The sequence below is a fragment of the Numida meleagris genome, chromosome 4 (assembly GCF_002078875.1).
Source record: "Numida meleagris isolate 19003 breed g44 Domestic line chromosome 4, NumMel1.0, whole genome shotgun sequence".
Classification (NCBI taxonomy): domain Eukaryota; kingdom Metazoa; phylum Chordata; class Aves; order Galliformes; family Numididae; genus Numida; species Numida meleagris.
In genome coordinates, this window is record NC_034412.1 from 91,084,474 (window position 1) to 91,100,978 (window position 16,505).

The following is a 16,505-nucleotide window of genomic DNA, read 5'->3' on the forward strand; positions in this document are numbered from 1 at the left end:
TGCCATGCTCAAAAGGTTCACACAACCATGAGATAGCCTTTCACACTGTTACATCCTAAAGCTTTATCTTTCTCCTTGAGTTCATTAATTTAATTGCATCTCTGGGTTTCATTTTAAGATATCTTATTGTAATCATAGGAGACAGGAATAATTTATTAATGTTCTCAGTAGCAGTATTACACAGTAAGAGCGCCCTTATAATTGCAAATATATATAATTCCAGGGTTAATTTCATAAAAGTATAGGTGAACTTGATCCTTAAATTAATACCATTGTCCTTTGCAAGAGAATTAAGACAGGCAATTCATTCTGTGGCATATCTACAACGTCTTAAATGTGATGCAAAGAGCTGTGGAAAAGTGAGATGTTTGTAGCAACTGATATGAACATGAGGGTCTAGATCCCATGTAAAAAAAGAAAAACAAATTACCCTACTTATGTTAATAGGTGGTGTATTTTTAAGTGTTTTTATGGTTCTTTTTTTCAGCAAATATCTCAGTGACCATATGTAAAGATGTTAAGATGGAAATCAAAGTATTTGATTTCCAAAATCAATAGATGTTGTAGCAGTAATTATTATATTAGCTTCTCTTTCACTTTTACATGTATTCTTCCAAATTTTGCTTAGAGAAAAGGCGGAAACGGGAAAAAGGAAGGAAAGGGAAAGTGCAGCTCCCCAAATCCTCACCATTGCTTACCCTACCACATTTCATGCAGAGTAATTTTGTTTGCAACACTGGTACTACAGGTTATCTTCTCAGTATTTTCATATACAAAAGTCCAGTGAAGATTAGTGTGATGGTTTCATTTCACAGAGAAAACGGAACTAACTGAATCCTAAACTGAATCCACTTCTTCAGAAGTAATTTTTCATAGGAATTCCAATGCATTTGATTAAGTAGAGAAGGCTATAAATATTTACAACGTAATTTTTTTAAAAAAGGTAATTAACTACTGACAATGCCGCATTTATTGCGGCTAGTATTCACTGGAAATTCTTTAGTATATTTCCTACTCTGACAAAAACTCCAGTTCTCTAGAAAAACACTCCAGGTGCTAGCTATAAAATCCTTTCCTGGTAGATATCTTTACACACAGTAAATAAATACAGCAAAACAAAGTGACTTAAAACTTCAAATACTCTGACTCTGCTTTCTGAAGAATTTATGACCAGAATGGACCTACAGATTTTCATTTATGATGAAAAATTTCTCACGCAAAAATTCTCTGAAGCTCTGCATTGCTTGCCAAGTTTCTGACCGGGAAGAATTTGCTTTATGGATGAATTATTACTTAATGCATACAGCACTGTAAATTTAGCTGCTATTGGGCAGCAGTGGGTCAGAGCCCAGGAGGTAAGAATCTGTGCTTTCACTGTCTTATAGTCTAAGGGGACAGCCACTGACAAACTACAAGACAAGGCAGACCATGAGTAAAGCAGAAAGTATCCATTAGTGTTACTGGGGGGAATTCAGACATTACACGTAAAGAATTACAATCTAGATGCAGAGAATAAATAAAAGAGCATTCCCAACTGCCAGAGTCCTCTCAGTCCCTACCCCCTTTTGTTCTTACCAGTAACTTCTGCTGGCTGACAAATCATCTCACCAACACCATAAATTTGTTATGGAACATTATCTCAGGCTGAGGAAGGTCAGGATGTGCTAAAGGTCATGTATGTATTAACCCACTACATGAGAGTCCCCACCCTTAGTCTAAAACATAGTCTTAAATTACATACTATTGAGCTGGCTATAACAGATCTCTCACAAGCAGCCTCATTTACCTGACAGGTTTTTCAAGATGTGCCTGAAGGCGTGTGTCCCACGTTTGCTCCAAGGTAGTATCGGAGACAAAAAAACTATGTTGTGAAACACTAGGGGTGTGGAGTTTAGTCCCCAGGAGAAGGGAAATGATGAAAATCAGATTGCAGCCCCAATCAAAGGTGGGTGCACAGCACGTGCTGAATTAGGGTATGGGCACAGCAAACCTATTGAACACTACTGCTATGGAGGTACGCACTTAGTTGCGAGTTTACATCGGCAGCTACAGAGGTTGTCTTTCCTGTATATTTTGTACACCAGAGGGGGGAAAAAAAAAAGGTTTTAAACCACATATTAAAAGAATTATGAGGGACACAGTGTGAGTCAGTTTGGAGTTTTAAATACCTTTTGAGAAAAGCATTCTTTTCCCTAACACAGCAGTGCGTAGAAGCATCAGGCAGATGTTGAATGTGGTGATTTTTGCTTTATGACAATGCTGAACCATTAAACCAGACAAAATGAGCAGCAGAACAGAGTTGTGCTGTTGTTCTCAATGGTAGTCACTACACAATTTAGTTAAATAAATTCAAAAGTAGGACACAGATCTAATGACAATTTTTTTAATATTTAAAAATCAGTTTTGTTCTATACAAAGATTGATTAAACTTGATTATTTTGATTTAAAATACATAGTTATTAATTTCTTATTCATCTACTTTTATACACATCTTGCCAGTTACAAAGAGAGAGAAGACAAAAAGAAAATGTCAGCAAAATTTCAGCTTTCTAAATTTCATATTTTTCAAGCAAGAGATTTTTTTCCCTGAGGTAATTTGTCCAGAAATTTTGACTTGCTCTAAGTACAGCAGACAAAAGACAGATTATAAAGCAATTTCCTAATTCAACAGTGCATCACAACTGATTTGTATTGCTATACGACACTATTTTTTGATACGTTGCTCTTCCCAAATTGAAGAAAGCGGCTGGAATTCAGTAGCCAATATAACATTACGTGATCTCTGATCTATCATCAGTGCCCACTGCAATTTTCTGCTTGGAACAGGAACTGCAGGATGAATTCAAGATTCTTGGACAGATTCTTAAATAGCTAAAACTTCCATTAAAAGTTTCTAAAATACATGGCTGTATACAGTTAAGCAGGGAGAGAAATGCAGGGGCTTTGATCGTTTTCCTTTATTTCACTACTGTAAAACCAAGGTAAGTCCCACAGAGGAAAAGGACATGTAGAATCAGTATATAAAGAAGTGAAACAAACACAACATGGTGAACAACACTTTGCTCACACCTCCTGAGAAGAAAATATTTCAAAACTCCAGTTTCCTGTAGTTCTCAGTCTTAGAAGTTGTGTTTATTGAGACTTGTCCATAACTCAGTGGAAATTACTCTCCAATGTGCAATAGCAAGAATAGCAAGAATAGCAAGGACACACACTTTTAATTCCCAAAATCCTTTCCACCAGTCTTGTCTTAACTGTCAGAGTAATTTCTACAGAAACTACCTAATGACTCAGCCTGCCCTAAAAGTGGCCATGATGATACTGTTTGCACCTAAAAGCATGTTATCATGCAAGGAGGACAGTGAAGGCTTCCCATGTGCCACAGCAGTGCCCAGGGGGAAGAATGCATTCAGACAGAATCCCAAAGCCAGTCTAATCTTCTGGGACTCACTTTAACCACTGACCCCTCCACCCTTCTCCATGGTTATCCCTGAGATTTGCATGCATGGTGTCCACGTAGACTCACGCAGACTAGACCAAGTCTACACCACCCCTCTCCTTTTAGAGAGAAAGACAGGCATTCTAAAGAGCAATTCATGTGATCCTAATAAAGGCCTTTGGGGAACTCCCGTGCCTCTCCACTAGTTACATGAGAAATCTAAGGTTGCATGTGGAAACCGACTTGTCCAGTGGGGCCCCTGGGAACCAGGCACCAAACCAGATTTTTAACCAGATTAAAAAAAAAAAAAAAAAATCCTGGCACTTTCCATCACTCTTGAGAATGTAGAGGATATGCAGTTTTGATGCTGACTCATCACTACTACATGTTGCAGAAGTAGGGAGGAAGGCAAGTAAGGTCAGCTAATTAACATCTCAAAATATTACCATCTACTTGGAATTCCCAATAAACTGTGCAATTTAGGGTAGGAGACCAGGAAATCAAAGGCTAATAAAAGGATCTGGTCACAAACAACATTTTTGTCTCAATGTCCTTGACAGAAAACAATTCTAGGTCAATTATAAAAAGGGGAAATGTCAGCTTAGTGCAAAGAACAAACACAGGAATCTTTTAAAGGCACACATATCTTGTATCTCTGCCCTCTGTGAGATGTTTCTTTATTCTCATTTTCACTCTCCGTCTGTCTTCATTAGTCTGCTGGCACTCCGCTAGGATTAGTGAGCTTGTTTCCATGGTTTCTTATTTTCACTTTCTATCTTTCTTTGCTTAACTCATTAAATTGCTCATTACTTCACTGCACTTTACAGGAGACATATTTATTGTATTAGTTACACAATGGCCAGATTAGTAAGTGATAGGCAGTTTGCTATTTGAAAGAACATATTCTAATAGCAGAAGGGAGATTCAAGAGACGCAGATATTATCTACAAGTTGTCGCATATCTGGGCTAGCTAGTAACTGCTAAGTGTTTATTCTTTACCACCAGAAACTTGCTGCATTATTATAAAACAAAAACAAACACAAAAAACAGCATACATGCATACCTCAGTTCTCTGCAGCACCCACTCTGTGCTTGCAGCCAGAGGGAATGGGAGGCTGCAAGAACAGCTCCATGGACTAGTACTATGGAGGAGGAGGGTAAAGAGGCCTCTAAATGTCCTGTTTGCCTTCCATGATAAATGGCCGTGATAAGCTTTTCTGGAGCATGGCTTCTCCCAAGGCTGGGAGATCATTATGTCTCAGCATCCCTCTAGCTTCTGGGGAGAAGATGAGAGGGGATGACAGGCAACAACAGTCCAGGCACTGCAAAGTGTTCCAGGCAAAGGAAGCCCTCTCACATGAAAATTGGGTTCAAACATTGCAGTTTGGACTCCAGTTCTCAGATTTCCATCGTGCATGTGCCAACTGCTTTACAAGGGAGGTAATTCTGTGTCTGATATTCAAATTCTCATGAAATTATTAAGGAAAATAACTATATAACTCAATGGGTACAGTTTATGTTACAGCATGAAACTTTTTCCTATTAAATCAGCAGAGTTACAATTCTATACTTATGCTCAAATACAAATCTGGCCTGGCTTTGACGCTTACACTACCACAGTGTATCTGAAACCTTCAGGACCTTGAAGTCCTGAACACTATATAATACATTAGTGTCCTCCTGCTCTGGATGAGAGTGTCAGCTCAGACAGGTCTCAATTTAAAGCAGTTTCAATCCTGATATGTGGTCACCCTTTGGAGTCCTTGATTTTCTAACCAAAGAGGTGTGGCTTTCAACACTCACTCCTCTGTCACTTCCCCTCTGCTATCTATTCCTCATCATTTCCCTAAATATTTCCCATCATGTAACCCCATAATTTAGCACCTGCAGCAGTAGTTTGAAGCCATGAGGCTCCTATTTTCTTCAGTCTACCTGTAGGCTACATGTCTGTTTATAGCAGAGCACCTGCAGTCCAAAGTGTAACCTTCAGGAAAGGTCTTCAGAAGCCACCTGGAGATAGGCCTGAGCACCCTGTTCTGGGTGGCCCTGCTGGAGCTTGATCCAAAAGGGCCCAGAGGTCCCTGCCAACCTCAGACATCCTGTGATTCTGTGACCTATACACTTATTGGTTGTATACACACTTGCAATATTTCCAGGCTGCTGAAAAATCTCTGTTAAGTCACACTCCACTTCCCTCTACAGTCTAGCCATAAAGGGTACAAATGTGGTACTTTCACACTGCACCTCCTGCTTTCTCTTTTCCATAGTTAAATAAAACACAGTTGATTCAATTACTCTGATGTTTCTCAGAAGCTGAATATAATCATAGAATATCCCAAGTTGGAAGGGACCCATAAGGATTACTGAGTCCAGCTCCAGCTTCTCCAACTCCTTTGTGTTTTTGGGGCTGGTGGCATTGAAAACACTCCAGGCGGCCCTCAGCAGGCTCACATCTGCTCTGAGAGGTGGCAAACTGGCACACCCTCACCCCTCCTGTGGATGGTTTACCCCCAGTGATCAACGATGCAGCCCTAAGAACAAAGCATGGCGATCTCTTCCCACAGCTACCACAGGGATCCCCCCAGCAGCGCTAACTGTCCATGTTCTGCCTCTTCAGTTTGACAGGGCTCCAAGGCAGAGTTCCTTTCAGCTGAATTAAGATCTTTCCCACAGTTAGTGAATAGTGTATATGGGGGTTCACTCCATTCATTCGTCTTCCCTGGTAGTTCATTTGTCACTTGGAGGTAATCTACTGTGGAGAATTTTGATCAAAAGGATGCCTGATTTTTTGGTGTTTTAAAGAAAATCCAGTATTTTTAAAAAGATTGACTTGGCTAAAATTTGTAGGCACGAGACCAAGATATTTATGAAATACAGCTTTCCTTTTTACCTCATCCATATGGAAAAGAGATCTAGTTTTTCTGCAATAATCCCTATGAATGCTACCATTTTTAGGAAGTGAACAAGAACTGTTCTTTTGCACCATCCTTCAACGTTAGCCTTCTTCTACCACTTCATATATTCTGGCATAGGAAGTGCTGATGTCTGCTAAATTTGTCGGTAGACATTTTCTACACTAAACTTTATCTTGAATTCCCACCGATAACAGTCTTTGCTCTTCAAAGTGTATCAAATCTGTCCAAGATTACTGTTCTATTGTTGTTCTCAATACTGGAAAAGATCATCTTTTGTGATCTAACAGAATTTGTTTCCTGATATTTCTTATATTCTGTAGAGTCTTCAAAGAGTGCCTTGGATTATAAGAACACTGTATTTTCCTGCATCTTCTAGTTCCAGTTCAATTTAATCAATTCTCTTTAAAAAAAAATGCATCTTGATGCAATGTGGAGGAACAAAAAATACATCTCCTCAAACTTCAAAACAAGAAATATATGATGTTACAGCATAATAGCTCATAAAAGTGAGACAGACAAGAAAAAAGAAAAAGATATTAAAGTTGGAAAGCTCCTTTTTTTTTCTCAGAGGTGTTTGCAAAACACATACACTCAAATTCTGTATAAGTATGCTATTTCTTAAAAGACAAATGCTTCAATAAACTCTGCTAAATGAAAGTCTTCATGTTAAACCCTTATCCAAATGACTTGCCATTCCTGAGTCACAAGCCCTCTCTACAAAGGAAGACAGAAGAGCACAAGTAGATGATAAAGGGGAAGGGAATGTGTCATGCACAGTTCTGGCAAAGGAGAATCAGCTCTCCTTTTTGGCAGTCATCAGGCAAAGTCCTGCCCCAAGAAATAGTGCTGGGAGTTTGGCAAGGTGGAACGGGTTGGTGCAGTCTCTGATATGGTGCGTATGGATCACCTGGGCTCATTTTGTCTAGACTGGAATTAATTACTACATCACTGTTAGTACTTGCTACCAAAAATAACAGCAGCAACTGCAAAGGTTAATTATCTGTATACTTCCTAAACAGCTGTATCCTAAAAATTCAATTGCATTCTGGTGAGTTTCTTTCAATGCTTTATAAACATTACAGTGTACAGTTAAGCAGGACAATACCTCATTCTTTAACAAAAAGAGGCAGTAGTCAATTACTTCTTTCTGCTTGTGCATTAAAATAAAGGCTGTTTAAATTCCAAATTATCTTCTCCAGAAAATCTGAAAAAACAGAATGCCTCAAATACTTTAAAACAAATGGTTTTATATTTAAGAAATGGCAATGAAATATAATATTTACTATTAAAAATAAAATCAGTTTTAAAAATCTTACTCCTTTTAACTTTGATTTTTATAAATACTTCCTTAGTACCAGATTTCATTTTCTCTAGAGCATGACAGTCCCTATGGCATATATCTGCAATTAGAGTGATCATGAAACTCTAATATTAGCAGTGGGCCAGGCCTAAAGTGGAGTCTGTTCAAAAGCAGTTCCTCCAAGGGAGAGCAACAACTGGACAATCAACCTGGAATTAGCTTAGGTATTTGCTGAAAACTCATTTTTTCCATAAAGAGGGGGAAATATTACTGAATGTGTCCAACTTGTAAACTAAGTCAATTAAAAATGTCAAAACTCCATCACATTCAATGAAAGAAAACCAAATGTGGGCAAGCTCCCATTAATCCCTATTGAATTATATGCTGTAAACAAAAAGAATCATTCTGGGGCTCTCCATTACTTGGCTATCTTTTAAATGAAAACATTTGGGTCACTGAAATTTCCGTATTTATATTAAAGTAAAAACTAGAAAAAAATAATTGCATTGAGGCATAGTTTAGCACATTATCCAACATTTACTCTCAAAAATCTAATATTACAAGAACTGTATTCCCTTAGCATCTACCACTACAGCAACCAAGCAACTCCTAAGCACAATTATTCTCCCTCTGCCTTGTTGATGCCCATTACTGCAGGAGAACTGAGGCAAAACAGTGGCTGGCTCAGCCCAGAGGCCATCTCAAATACAGGTGGAAGCTAAATCTAAGGCATGTGTTGAGGCTGCAGACAGAAGATGCAACTCTAACATGCTAGCAATATCAAAACACTAAGGCTGCTAGACTTGGCAACTCTGGCAATGAAGATATGGTGGCATGAGGCTTGATAAGCACGAAGAAACTCATGAAAGACCACAGGAGCACTGGTAAACAGATACTCTGCAATTTTTATATATTCATGCCTTTTATCTGGTGTCATCATCATGCTACCAGACCACTTCTGCATTCAGTCCCAGTTAGTGTGTCCTGGTTCTTGCTCAGTGGTATTTCAGTGCTCCACAGCACTCTGACCTCTCCTGTCCCCGCTTCACTGATGCACTGACCTGTGAGGACACAAGTGGTCCTACGAGCTTTGAGATCCAGCACTGGCTCAAATACTTCACTTGGAGACAGCACGTTTAGTATGTAACAGAATTGACTTCTTTGGGACTTTGAGGCTGCTATGCCTGAGAGTGATTCATTCTATTAATGCTCTTGTAAATCTTCATAAAGATACCGTACTAAGTATCAGAATTTTGTTTTTACTCATTAATCAAAGCATTGATTATTCAAAGTCCATCATGGTTCTTCCCACCTTTAAAACAAATTAGAGATGAAAGAATGTAGGCCTTTTATATGTATAGACATATGTATGTATATATTCGTACAGAGAAAGAGGCATACATGTGTGTACATGTGTGTACAGTCTACCACATGGAACTTTCAGTATGCAATAAGCCAGTTAGCGCAAGTCACCATTGCTATTAATGTTTTAAAACCTCTGCTGTAATTGGAATAAGGTGTGGAAATTCCATCCCTATTTAATTGTTACCCGAACCTGTAAGGCTGGAAAGCATGGAAAGAGAAGGTGTAATAACTCACCATATTCCCTCAGTTTGCTGTTATTACAAAATGACTGCACATTTTGTTGTGCTTTGTTATTTAAATAAAAGCACGGATACTAATGTCCTAACCCTTTTAACCTAAGGGATATTTTCTTTGTTGTGTTGTAATCTTCTAAATTGTGTACAATTATCCCAGCTTACTTAGAAAGACTTACTGAGGAATGAATAGGAACAATTAGCATAACAACAGAAACATTAGCCCACGTAAAAGAGAAAGCACCTGTTTGTAGTTTGTCTGAGATAAGCTTATTGCACTCTTTGTTTAGCGGTCAGGCAGCAGAATGCAGGGGATGTTGGCACTTCACATGGAAATCTGCTGCGACACATCAGAGCTGAGCAGCAGTTGCACATGGACCAGACAGACTGTGGGGTTTCGTCCTTGGGGATCTCCAAAGCTGCCTGGACGTGGGCCTGGCACCCTGCTGGGGTGGCCCTGCTGGAGAACCCAAGATACCCTACAAGTTCCTTCCACCTTCTTACAAAGATTTACAAGTAGTCTGAAACGCATATAAGAAAGAAACAGCTCAGCGGAGTTCTGGCAGTTCTGTGGGTTTGGTTTGACTAATCCAATGTTTGAAACAATTCCTGGGCCAAGTCAGCGGACGATAATGCACACTCTTTAATGCATAATACATAAATGGCTCACCTGTGTGAGACCCAGAAAGGAATCATAGAATCATTAAGGTTGGAAAAGACCACTATGGTAATGTAGCCCAACCATCAACTCATCCCCACCACATCCACTAGACCACATGCCCCAGTGCCTCAACTCCACGTTTCTTGAAAGCCTCCAGGGATGGTAATTCCACCAATACCCTGAGCAGCTTGTCCAATACCACTACACACCATTCCTAGTGAGAAGAAACTTATCCTAATATCCAACCTAGACTCCCCTGGTGCAACTTAAGGCCATTAAATCTCATCCTATCAGTGTAACCTGGGAAAAGAAACCAACCCTCATCTCACTATGAAGATGAAAATTGGGTACATCTTTGCATAGATGTTCAGCACATGAAAACAACTCCTCCAGTGCACATATCATTCCTAGTTCCTCTCTTTGCCAAGAGCAGCTGGTGAGTGCTCCACAAGCCCAGTGCTTTGCTCTGATTGGCACAGCTTGATTCTGGCTAACACACTCACTAAGCCCATTCCTGCCTAACCACAGCTTGCTTCCTTGAGTAGAAGACAGCATGAATTATGCTGATGGCAGTTGAGGAAAATGTAGGTATTTCCCAGTATAGTTCTGCTTATCTTGCATACATCAAGGCTTCTGGGAAGAACCAAGTCTCCTAATCCATGTCTGCACAGCTCCTAACCTGCAAGTATCCCTGTCCTTTTGCAGTCACACAAGTGCAGCCAAACAAACATAGACACACACCATGTTCAGAATAATTCCCTCATCTTAAAGGCCCTTTTTTTATTTATAACTTTCCAAGAGCTGCCCCAAAAGCTATGCAAGTTTCTTAGTTTAAACTTGGAGTAAAGGAAAGCCAAGAGAACTTTGACTTCATATCAAAATATAAAGATAAGAATTAATTGAAAATCTGAATCCAAAATAGATTAAACTCTTCTAATTTATTAAATTATCAGACTACTGAGCAGATTTCAACAGAAAAAAAAAAGTACAGCAAGATCGTATTTCTGACCTATGCTTAATTTGCATTCCTATTGGACAAAAGTAAAAGACATTCTCACTTGTTTCTCTTGTGTTTGGTATCAACTAAAGATGTTTAAACAGAATAATGTTATGCTTCTACAAGCATTTATTTCATTATGCAATAACAATTATTTACTCACAGTAAACTGAGTACAAGTGTACACATACAAGCACCTGAAGGGAAAAGCTGAATGCTATGGCACAATCACTGACCTTTTCTGAGAAGTAGAACCTGGCCTAGTGCAGCTCAACAGGTGAAGAAATGGGAGAAAATTAGAAAGAAATCAGTGTTGAGCTCTGCGTGATCCTTCACACACAAATGTACTGTTCTTCATGTTGTTTAATTTCTGGAGTAAATAAAAATCAGTGCACATAATTCACTAGTACCTTGACCAAAGGTTCCCAGCTAGTGCTAAGGCAAATAAAAGAAACCCATTCTAGGACTTAGTTGTAACATCTCAGTGTGCATCTTGCAGTTCTGCCAGTTCTGCAGTTCAGGCCCTGATCAAGTGGCAAAATGCAGAAACACTCTAAAGATTCACAGAAATAGGTATCTCAGTGCCAGCAGAACTTAAAGCAATACCTTGAATTTGGGTATACTAATAAAACACTCTGATTTGCTTCATTTTCAGTTGGTTTAGTGAAAAATTAGTATCTAAGCTACAATGAAAAAAATCATGTGTTTATAAGACATACACAATCTTCTTTCTTTTTGAGAAATATTTCTGTAGTTCTTCCTCTTGATACTCAATACAGTTATAGTCAAACCCTACTTCATTTACAATACCCGCGTATCTAATCTATTCAACATGATAGCAAGCTATAGATGTGCAGTTTCATATCTGTATGATAAAACAAATGTTAGTCACCTAAAAACAATATATAAAAAACTACAAAAGCTTAATGATGTTATCTTGTTAGTACTACGTATATGCAGTTTGAGCAGGTGCAGTTTGAAGTCACGTGACCAAATACTTGTAAAGCACAGAGCTTTTCTCTGCACGCACGCTCAAACCAGTGCCTCTCAGTTCTTTAGGGCCAGTGTATGCATGCTCCTCTTAGTCTGACCAGTCGAGCATACTCAGCCCAGGACGAGAACCTCAATCCTTTCCTCTCCTTCAGCTTGCATTCAGTGTGAAATTATGTTTCAGTGGGACAAAAGCACAGAGATGATTCATATCAAGAAAGAGCACGTGCTAGGGGCATTTGCCGTAACTCGGTTGCTCTCAGTCCACCTCACCTAATGGTATCAGCATCTTTGCATTAATTACATGGGAGCAGCATAGCTTGTTGAAGTGTGTGAACATATGCCACCAGCATATCAGGTCCCCTTTAAAATACCTGACTAGGCAGAGATAAAGGGAACAAAGAGAATTAAAAATCTTGAGAGTGAAAGAGAGAGGCACTATTAAGCACTTTGTACTTATCTTGCTACGGAAGAGCTTTGTTCCTGGGAGAAAAAAAACTCTCTCTCTGAGCTATCCAAACAGTAAATAGACCATTCTTTAACCAGTGGCGTATCTACAGCAATCCACACATCAGAGGACTGGCATGACGAAAGCATTTTTCTCACAGATAAAACTGCAGGAAAAGTGTCCTGCACTGGTGATAATTTGGATCTTGCGTTTTAGTTAGATTTTCAGGGCAAATCCAGAAAAAGTTTATTAAGCCATTAAAGAAAAGATATATCAAGCATTGAAGCTTGTTGATTCAGTGCTTCTTGCAACATGCTTGTGTCCTCCCAGAATAGAAAGAAAAAAGGTTTCAAAGGTATCCCATCATATTTGTACTGCCTGTTGTAAGGGTCATCAGGAGTCCTGTGCATTAACATTGCCTGGACAAATGTTTTGATGTTATATGTGCAATTACGTGTTGAGCTGGCAAGATACATGAGAGAGAAGAGAGAGATTTCATTCTCTCCTCTAAAAATCTGTAATAATTTTCAGAGTTCTCCTCTACCACCTACATCCCCTTCAGGCTTGTGCATCCTAGGAATGTCAGAGACGTGAACAGAAGAGCACTGTCTTTTGCTGATAAAATTAGATGCAGCCAGCAGGAAAGGCATACCCTTCACCACTAGCAACTTGCTGATGTTTACCTTCCTATAGCCCCAGTGCCCACCTGGCCATTTCATGCTCAAGCATTTTGTCTGAACCACTGTAGGTCACCTGAGATCCAGCATCCAGACAGAAACACTTTGCAAGATCTATAAGCAGGTGATTTCACTCCTACATTTTCAAGAAAGTGTTTTCCATGGAACTACAGTGTTTACCTTCTTCATATTCCTCATTATAACAAGAGAACAGCTGTTTTTATGTATATATATGTACATATAGGTTATGTATTTGCTTCATCTCTTTGCATTTGCTGCTTTTCCAGAAGCTTCTTTCCTCTGGAAATGTCTCCTCTAACACACTTGGAAGCAGCATCCAGGGCCTTTCTCAGCATGTTCTGAGTCAGCATTTCCTCTGGTTTGAACCTCACAGTTCAGCTCATCCACAGCCCATGCAAAGACCACACAGAGCATAGGAGAAGGGTGAGACAATGAAGCTCTCAGCTAACCAGAGGAAGCATCCAAACTCCAGCCAATGCAAAGCGCAGAAAAGAGAATCATCTAAACTAAGGCCATGGGCAACCTGATCTAGTTGTGGTGTCCCTGTTTATTGCAGGAGAGCTGGACTAGATGGCCTTCAGAGGTCCCTTCCAACTCTAAGGATTCTATGATACTCCGCTCTCATCCAGTGCTGCTGGAAACATGTCCACAAGACAGGATACAGGTTCAATGCTTTCTTTCACTTGTGGGAATTCAAGCTCTGCCTCTGTTCTGCCACCAAACAGAGACAAAGTCAGACACAATAATGAAGAGGACAGATGAAGACGAGCGAAGTGGAACATCACTGCAGTCCAGTACTGAAACATTTCAAACACAGGGAGCTCAGCAGAGCTCCTTCCCATGAAGAAATGTATAGGCCTAGTTTTTCTCTCTGCTCAGATCTTAAAAACTCCTTCCAGCCTTTGGATGGGTGCAAATAACAGGTTTTCTGACAGTGCTTCATAATTTGTGGAGACATTCGAAAATATAATCTATATTACAGAGCAATGCCATCCCAGCCATGCAAGCTTCTGCAGAGCAGGAACCTGCCACATTAAATGATTCCTTCTAGTTTTGCAATTTAAATGGAGAAATCAGCATTACAACCTTGGCAAGCAATGAAAGTGAAAATAGACAGTGTAAAAACATCAGGATTTCTGCTTCTTGTACAGCAGCTACCGTTGATAAAAGGTGGCATGTGTCTCTCTCCTTCACAGGCTCACTAGTAAATAATCATCAATTTACACATTCTAGCACAATACCTCTGCCTACAAATTGCTTCTTAAAGGATTTTCCTTTTCCCCTGGAAGAACCACTTCTAAGTGTGTTGAAATTACATCTTATTCTTTTCTTTGAAAGATCTTTTACCACACAGCCAAATAAAGAGAGATCATTTGCATAATTCTTCTTTCTAAATGACTTCAGGTTGATACAGGTTCTTTAGTGAATTGTTATTCAGCAGGATGTGGTCAGATGCAGATAAAGTGCTATAGAAGGTGGAAGTTAACATCCTCAAATCTGATCAAATAACATTTCCATTTTAAACTGATACTGTAAATCACAAGGAATTACAAAGCTGTAGTTTGATTCAGCTGTTGAAACAGGCTTAATATCGAAGCAGCCTTTCACTCAACAAAAGATTCTGCTCTGAGCCATTCTTGGGCTTGTAGCAAGCACAAATTATAATTCTAGCAGACTCTCACAGCCAGATAAACTATCTCCCTGGGTGGGCCTGATCTCTACTTGCAGACAGTTATTATATTTAACATATGCAATTGTCTATAATAACACATGTTGTATGTATAAAAATAATAAATTAGTTTCATTGTAAGAGTCTTTTGAGCTTCTTTGAATATATCAAACACTTTGATAACTTCAGAAATCAAGATGCTCTCATTTCCTTTTAAAAACTCGGTAGATCTCTTTGCTACGGATACTCAAAGTTTTACCACACTTTGCCTGAAATTTTATAGAACTCATGCAAAGGCTTGGTTCTGAGTCTCAATAAAGCCAAAGGAATCCAGAACCTCACATGGCAGAGGGCACCTCTTGAAAACACATTTACCACTCATGCTCACATGAATACCAAACCTAAATATCACAGTCTGAAAACAAGCACGGTCTTAATCTCATTGCTTATCTCTTCCCAAAATTCTCAGGGAAGATACACCTGAATAATCTGTCACGGGAACTTATGCAAGGACCACTGTAAAATCAGTTTTGAAGTAGGTGCAGTTTTCAGCAATCTTTCACTGTTAATAAAATAGCCAATGCTGCCATAAAGGTCTTTTTCATCTGTACTGTAATTGCACTTGGGCTGGAAGAAAAAAAATCCCCAGTAATCATTTCCCTCAAAAATTTATACATTCACATACACACACATCTATTTGTCTTCTGAATAAGGATAAAGAATCCAATGGACCATTGCAGCGTGATATATTTGCAGTGTGAATATGCAACCAGAGCGAAAACTTTGTACTTTATACTGTGAGATTTTTATGCAGAGTTTTCAGATTTGCCAATGTTTGGACCTCTTCTCCCTTAACCTGAGCATTTTATGGATTCTGCTCGAAGGGGAGATAACACATAGCAAACAGTTATAGTCTGGGTATGAGTGGATATGACGGTAAGGATTTGGCCATGGATTCTCAGCTCGTTCCCCCCAGGACCAGGGGTTTATAGGCAACTTTCCTTTAAACTTTGGATAAACTCATGGCCATTTAATTCCCAGGAACAGGTACATCTCACAGGGCTTCTCCTTTGACTTCCTTTACAGAAAACACTCACTTAGGAAGACTTCTGTGTGGGCTGACTTAACCTAGGATAAAGACTACAAATTTCTACAGCTTGAGCTACAAATGCAACTCAGCTGCTGGATCCACACCGTCTTTGGGCCAGGTCTTTTACAATAACAAGAAAATCACAGTCACATTACAGCCAGAAAATATCTCCTGGGAAAACCTTGGCTCTGGGTCCATCACCTCATGGTACACCTGTCCCCTCATCCCATTTTTGACCTTTCCCACTCTTCCTTAACGATTTACCCAAAGAGAAGCAAACTTGTCAAAGAGACTCTCCTCAAAAAGTTGTATTGAGTCAAAGATGCTGCATGGCAGCATCAAAAATAATAATGAAAAAAAAACTTCAAACACTAATTCTCCCTTAGGAGATTTAGCAAATAACATTGGCCTTGAGCATAACTGACTACATTTTAACATGGTTCTTTACAATAGGGGTTCAATTACCCATAGCTGATTTTTTTTTTTCATTGTAGTCATAAATTTAATATCATGCTAATGAGTCAGTGAAAAGTAAACTGATGGGTAATTTCATTCAGACTAGAGATGTTAAAGAACATTTTCAATTAAACATTTGTTCTTTTGAAAATGCATTTTTTTTTTGTCAGAGTGAAGATGCTTCGCATTTAAATATTGTTTTCAAAAAATATAACCTAGAGAAATGTTTCACAGATCCAGAAT